Source organism: Schistocerca americana, unplaced genomic scaffold, assembly GCF_021461395.2.
Source record: "Schistocerca americana isolate TAMUIC-IGC-003095 unplaced genomic scaffold, iqSchAmer2.1 HiC_scaffold_1591, whole genome shotgun sequence".
Lineage (NCBI taxonomy): Eukaryota > Metazoa > Arthropoda > Insecta > Orthoptera > Acrididae > Schistocerca > Schistocerca americana.
The window spans coordinates 12,501-20,000 of NW_025725679.1; the positions used below are offsets into that span (position 1 = coordinate 12,501).

Here is a 7,500-nt window from a genome sequence, read left to right on the forward strand (position 1 = left end):
CCTAACCTATGTCGTACCTTAACCTAACCTATGTCGTACCTTAACCTAACCTATGTCGTACCTTAACCTAACCTATGTCGTACCTTAACCTAACCTATGTCGTACCTTAACCTAACCTATGTCGTACCTTAACCTAACCTATGTCGTACCTTAACCTAACCTATGTCGTACCTTAACCTAACCTATGTCGTACCTTAACCTAACCTATGTCGTACCTTAACCTAACCTATGTCGTACCTTAACCTAACCTATGTCGTACCTTAACCTAACCTATGTCGTACCTTAACCTAACCTATGTCGTACCTTAACCTAACCTATGTCGTACCTTAACCTAACCTATGTCGTACCTTAACCTAACCTATGTCGTACCTTAACCTAACCTGTATTGCGCCTTAACCTAACCTGTATTGCGCCTTAACCTAACCTGTATTGCGCCTTAACGTAACCTGTATTGCGCCTTAACGTAACCTGTATTGCGCCTTAACGTAACCTGTATTGCGCCTTAACGTAACCTGTATTGCGCCTTAACGTAACCTGTATTGCGCCTTAACGTAACCTGTATTGCGCCTTAACGTAACCTGTATTGCGCCTTAACGTAACCTGTATTGCGCCTTAACGTAACCTGTATTGCGCCTTAACGTAACCTGTATTGCGCCTTAACGTAACCTGTATTGCGCCTTAACGTAACCTGTATTGCGCCTTAACGTAACCTGTATTGCGCCTTAACGTAACCTGTATTGCGCCTTAACGTAACCTGTATTGCGCCTTAACGTAACCTGTATTGCGCCTTAACGTAACCTGTATTGCGCCTTAACGTAACCTGTATTGCGCCTTAACGTAACCTGTATTGCGCCTTAACGTAACCTGTATTGCGCCTTAACGTAACCTGTATTGCGCCTTAACGTAACCTGTATTGCGCCTTAACGTAACCTGTATTGCGCCTTAACGTAACCTGCATTGCGCCTTAACGTAACCTGCATTGCGCCTTAACGTAACCTGTATTGCGCCTTAACGTAACCTGCATTGCGCCTTAACGTAACCTGCATTGCGCCTTAACGTAACCTGTATTGCGCCTTAACGTAACCTGTATTGCGCCTTAACGTAACCTGTATTGCGCCTTAACGTAACCTGTATTGCGCCTTAACGTAACCTGTATTGCGCCTTAACGTAACCTGTATTGCGCCTTAACGTAACCTGTATTGCGCCTTAACGTAACCTGTATTGCGCCTTAACGTAACCGATATTGCGCCTTAACGTAACCTATATTGCGCCGTAACGTAACCTATATTGCGCCGTAACGTAACCCACATTGCCCCTTAACGTAACCTATATTGCGCCGTAACGTAACCTATATTGCGCCGTAACGTAACCCACATTGCCCCTTAACGTAACCCACATTGCCCCTTAACGTAACCCACATTGCCCCTTAACGTAACCCAACACACGTTGGGCCTTAACCCAACACACGTTGGGCCTTAACCCAACACACGTTGGGCCGTAACCCAACACACGTTGGGCCTTAACCCAACACACGTTGGGCCTTAACCCAACACACGTTGGGCCTTAACCCAACACACGTTGGGCCTTAACCTGCTCTGTAATTGTCATACGACGCGTTAAATTAGTGTAGTGTTGCCTAACTGCAACCCCCGCAATATAGTTTGCTACTCGCACTGCCCGGTCCCCAGTGTATCGCTTCATGTTAAACACCTTGCAGCTATACACTGTAATGTGGATGGCAGCAGGACGTACATGCTCAATGCCCTTTGCAGTTGTTCATTGGCATTTGCAGTTGTTCATTGGCATTCGCATGGCGAAGCACTTAGCCTACGCTGTGGTACGGCCTGTGTCAACTGTCCGCTGATGTTGTACGTCCAAATCACACACTGTACTGCACATTGGTCCTCATGTACTGAATGATACATCGTGGTACATGTGACCGTACAACGACTGCGCCAACAACGGCGAACCATGCGGTCCAAATGTTGTGCACTCAGCTACGTGTCGTCTCCCTATAAGAGCTGGATTGCAGTGTGGTATGCCCTGGATGGCGATCAGCATGAGCCGTCTGTTGATGTAGTGGCGCGTGTTGTCAGACGTAGTCGTCTCTTCTCACACACACCGTGATAGCACGGTGCACTGCGTTCCACATCTGCGACATGCGACAGAGGCCGGTTGACAGTCGTTCGCCGCAATGGACATCGCATACGTACGGGGGCCACCTTCCACGTGTTCGCTAAGCGTGGACATGTTGTTGCGTGTATGTGGGCAGACAGTGTGTCGTGACACCTGACACAGGCATGCAACAATCGTTGAATTTGCAAATGGCGATGGACGCCTACGTTTGCTGGTGACGTTACGCAAATGAACAACTGGTAAACCGTTGTGGTGCGGTTGTTCTCGCTAGGGGTGAATCAGTGATGGCGACGATCGGTTGAGCTACCAACCCGGTTGTTGCAGCGATACCCACCATGCCCACGAACGTGAATGGCATGTGGGTGTGAAGCGATACGCGGCGGTGGCTGGGTGGGACCGTCCCCGGCCGGTGAGGGGGGGGCCTCCCGGCGTGTTGGCCGTGCGGTGCGTGGGCGCACGCGCTACAGCCGGCTGGTGGGGGCGGCCAGTGGCAGGCGCGCCGGCCGACGGAGGCGGCAGGCGGCGCAGCTGCGCGCCGGCGCACCCTGCACGCGGCGCCGTGCGGCCAAAGTAGGTCCTCGCGGGCCCGGTGCGAAGCGCGGTGGACATCTGCAGTGTGCTGGTCCGATTGAGGACTGTGTGCGCTGAGGATGCGCCCGCCGCCCCGGCGCTCGGCGCCGCGACGCCGTCTGCTGCTCGGTCCGCCTCTGCGGTTCTCGCAGGTGGTTTGTATCGCAGCTGTGCGGACGTGTTGGCGCGTGCGCTGTGCTGGGAGAGTTCGCTTCGGCACCCAAGTGGGGCTTTTGTCCTTCTGTGGCGCTGGCGTTGGAGCTGCCGGTCACCGTAGGTGGCGCGTGTTGTCTCCCGCCGGCAATGCCACGACAGCACGCTCCCGGGCCTCTGTCGGCAGCGGCAAGCTCAGTTGGGAGCACGGGTGGTCGCACCTAAAGCGTCTACTCGCCAAACTCCGGGCGATTGCGCCTCTCTCGAACCCGACCAAGTACTTAGGACGGCGCTGCGCGCCGCCGGGACCTGAGAGGGTTTCGAGGTGTATGGTGCAGGGGAGCTCAGCCTCCTCCTGTTTGCAGAATAATTGAGCGGACGCTTGCGTGTTCGCGCGGGCCCCCGGGACACACTCCCGGGCGGCCGGCTGCTCAGCTCTAGTTGACGCAGCTCCCTGGTTGATCCTGCCAGTAGTCATATGCTTGTCTCAAAGATTAAGCCATGCATGTCTCAGTACAAGCCGCATTAAGGTGAAACCGCGAATGGCTCATTAAATCAGTTATGGTTCCTTAGATCGTACCCACGTTACTTGGATAACTGTGGTAATTCTAGAGCTAATACATGCAAACAGAGTCCCGACCAGAGATGGAAGGGACGCTTTTATTAGATCAAAACCAATCGGTCGGCTCGTCCGGTCCGTTTGCCTTGGTGACTCTGAATAACTTTGGGCTGATCGCACGGTCCTCGTACCGGCGACGCATCTTTCAAATGTCTGCCTTATCAACTGTCGATGGTAGGTTCTGCGCCTACCATGGTTGTAACGGGTAACAGGGAATCAGGGTTCGATTCCGGAGAGGGAGCCTGAGAAACGGCTACCACATCCAAGGAAGGCAGCAGGCGCGCAAATTACCCACTCCCGGCACGGGGAGGTAGTGACGAAAAACTAACGATACGGGACTCATCCGAGGCCCCGTAATCGGAATGAGTACACTTTAAATCCTTTAACGAGTATCTATTGGAGGGCAAGTCTGGTGCCAGCAGCCGCGGTAATTCCAGCTCCAATAGCGTATATTAAAGTTGTTGCGGTTAAAAAGCTCGTAGTTGGATTTGTGTCCCACGCTGTTGGTTCACCGCCCGTCGGTGTTTAACTGGCATGTAATCGTGGGACGTCCTGCCGGTGGGGCGAGCTGAAGGCGTGCGACGCGCCTCGTGCGTGCTCGTGCGTCCCGAGGCGGACCCCGTTGCAATCCTACCAGGGTGCTCTTGAGTGAGTGTCTCGGTGGGCCGGCACGTTTACTTTGAACAAATTAGAGTGCTTAAAAGCAGGCAAGCCCGCCTGAATACTGTGTGCATGGAATAATGGAATAGGACCTCGGTTCTATTTTGTTGGTTTTCGGAACCCGAGGTAATGATTAATAGGGACAGGCGGGGGCATTCGTATTGCGACGTTAGAGGTGAAATTCTTGGATCGTCGCAAGACGAACAGAAGCGAAAGCATTTGCCAAGTATGTTTTCATTAATCAAGAACGAAAGTTAGAGGTTCGAAGGCGATCAGATACCGCCCTAGTTCTAACCATAAACGATGCCAGCCAGCGATCCGCCGCAGTTCCTCCGATGACTCGGCGGGCAGCCTCCGGGAAACCAAAGCTTTTGGGTTCCGGGGGAAGTATGGTTGCAAAGCTGAAACTTAAAGGAATTGACGGAAGGGCACCACCAGGAGTGGAGCCTGCGGCTTAATTTGACTCAACACGGGAAACCTCACCAGGCCCGGACACCGGAAGGATTGACAGATTGATAGCTCTTTCTTGATTCGGTGGGTGGTGGTGCATGGCCGTTCTTAGTTGGTGGAGCGATTTGTCTGGTTAATTCCGATAACGAACGAGACTCTAGCCTGCTAACTAGTCGCGTGACATCCTTCGTGCTGTCAGCGATTACTTTTCTTCTTAGAGGGACAGGCGGCTTCTAGCCGCACGAGATTGAGCAATAACAGGTCTGTGATGCCCTTAGATGTTCTGGGCCGCACGCGCGCTACACTGAAGGAATCAGCGTGTCTTCCCTAGGCCGAAAGGTCGGGGTAACCCGCTGAACCTCCTTCGTGCTAGGATTGGGGCTTGCAATTGTTCCCCATGAACGAGGAATTCCCAGTAAGCGCGAGTCATAAGCTCGCGTTGATTACGTCCCCTGCCCTTTGTACACACCGCCCGTCGCTACTACCGATTGAATGATTTAGTGAGGTCTTCGGACTGGTACGCGGCATTGACTCTGTCGTTGCCGATGCTACCGGAAAGATGACCAAACTTGATCATTTAGAGGAAGTAAAAGTCGTAACAAGGTTTCCGTAGGTGAACCTGCGGAAGGATCATTACCGACTAGACTGCATGTCTTTCGGTGTGCGTGTCGTGTCGCGCAACACGCTACCTGTACGGCTCGCAGTAGCCGTGCGCCGCGTGCGGAACCACGCGTGCTTTCTCAAAACTAACGCCAATGTTGTGTGGTACGAGCGCTGAAGCGCTGGAGCGGCTGGCCTGCGGCACCTGGCGCCTGGCGCCGGTTTTGAATGACTTTCGCCCGACTGCCTGTCCGCTCCGGTGTGGAGCCGTACGACGCCCATCGGCCGTGAGGCCGTTGGACACAGAACGCTTGAACAGGGGCCGCCACACGCCTACGTCCCGCCTATGCAACTGTCTTGAAAGAGACAGTGGAAACTAAGAAAAGATCACCCAGGACGGTGGATCACTCGGCTCGTGGGTCGATGAAGAACGCAGCAAATTGCGCGTCGACATGTGAACTGCAGGACACATGAACATCGACGTTTCGAACGCACATTGCGGTCCATGGATTCCGTTCCCGGGCCACGTCTGGCTGAGGGTCGGCTACGTATACTGAAGCGCGCGGCGGTTTGCCCCGCTTCGCAGACCTGGGAGCGTCGCGGCCGCCTGTGGGGCCGGCCGCGCCTCCTGAAATGTGCGATGCGCGCCCGTCGCCTGGCGGTTCGCATACCGGTACTTACTCGGTAGCGTGCACAGCCGGCTGGCGGTGTGGCGTGCGACACCTCGTACAACGACCTCAGAGCAGGCGAGACTACCCGCTGAATTTAAGCATATTACTAAGCGGAGGAAAAGAAACTAACAAGGATTCCCCCAGTAGCGGCGAGCGAACAGGGGAAGAGTCCAGCACCGAACCCCGCAGGCTGCCGCCTGTCGTGGCATGTGGTGTTTGGGAGGGTCCACTACCCCCGACGCCCTCGCGCCGAGCCCAAGTCCAACTTGAATGAGGCCACGGCCCGTAGAGGGTGCCAGGCCCGTAGCGGCCGGTGCGAGCGTCGGCGGGACCTCTCCTTCGAGTCGGGTTGCTTGAGAGTGCAGCTCCAAGTGGGTGGTAAACTCCATCTGAGACTAAATATGACCACGAGACCGATAGCGAACAAGTACCCGTGAGGGAAAGTTGAAAAGAACTTTGAAGAGAGAGTTCAAAAAGTACGTGAAACCGTTCTGGGGTAAACGTGAGAAGTCCGAAAGGTCGAACGGGTGAGATTCACGCCCATCCGGCCACTGGCCTCCGCCCTCGGCAGATGGGGCCGGCCGCCCGCGCGGAGCAATCCGCGGCGGGGCCGTGTCCGGTTGCCTTTCCACTCGCCGCGGGGTGGGGGCCGTTCCGGTGTGCGGTGGGCCGCACTTCTCCCCTAGTAGGACGTCGCGACCCGCTGGGTGCCGGCCTACGGCCCGGGTGCGCAGCCTGTCCTTCCGCGGGCCTCGGTTCGCGTCTGTTGGGCAGAGCCCCGGTGTCCTGGCTGGCTGCCCGGCGGTATATCTGGAGGAGTCGATTCGCCCCTTTGGGCGCTCGGGCTCCCGGCAAGCGCGCGCGGTTCTTCCCGGATGACGGACCTACCTGGCCCCGGCCCCGGACCCGCGCCGCTGTTGGCTCGGGATGCTCTCGGGCGGAATAATCGCTCCCGTCAGCGGCGCTTCAGCTTTGGACAATTTCACGACCCGTCTTGAAACACGGACCAAGGAGTCTAACATGTGCGCGAGTCATTGGGCTGTACGAAACCTAAAGGCGTAATGAAAGTGAAGGTCTCGCCTTGCGCGGGCCGAGGGAGGATGGGGCTTCCCCGCCCTTCACGGGGCGGCGGCCTCCGCACTCCCGGGGCGTCTCGTCCTCATTGCGAGGTGAGGCGCACCTAGAGCGTACACGTTGGGACCCGAAAGATGGTGAACTATGCCTGGCCAGGACGAAGTCAGGGGAAACCCTGATGGAGGTCCCGTAGCGATTCTGACGTGCAAATCGATCGTCGGAGCTGGGTATAGGGGCGAAAGACTAATCGAACCATCTAGTAGCTGGTTCCCTCCGAAGTTTCCCTCAGGATAGCTGGTGCTCGTACGAGTCTCATCCGGTAAAGCGAATGATTAGAGGCCTTGGGGCCGAAACGACCTCAACCTATTCTCAAACTTTAAATGGGTGAGATCTCCGGCTTGCTTGATATGCTGAAGCCGCGAGCAAACGACTCGGATCGGAGTGCCAAGTGGGCCACTTTTGGTAAGCAGAACTGGCGCTGTGGGATGAACCAAACGCCGAGTTAAGGCGCCCGAATCGACGCTCATGGGAAACCATGAAAGGCGTTGGTTGCTTAAGACCAGCAGG

At 55.4% G+C, this 7,500-nt stretch overlaps 2 non-coding genes and 1 pseudogene across 2 annotated transcripts; all 3 read left to right on the forward strand.

Annotated features, from left to right (window-relative positions):
• The first annotated feature begins 3,310 nt into the window (after window positions 1–3,310).
• On the forward strand, window positions 3,311–5,224 carry LOC124570155. Its single transcript, XR_006971534.1, has one exon. It is a non-coding gene; the product is annotated as a small subunit ribosomal RNA (ribosomal RNA).
• Window positions 5,225–5,576: 352 nt separating this feature from the next.
• LOC124570153 lies at window positions 5,577–5,731 on the forward strand. Its single transcript, XR_006971532.1, has one exon. It is a non-coding gene; the product is annotated as a 5.8S ribosomal RNA (ribosomal RNA).
• Window positions 5,732–5,920: 189 nt separating this feature from the next.
• LOC124570152 overlaps window positions 5,921–7,500 on the forward strand; it is a 4,240-nt pseudogene continuing 2,660 nt past the window's right edge.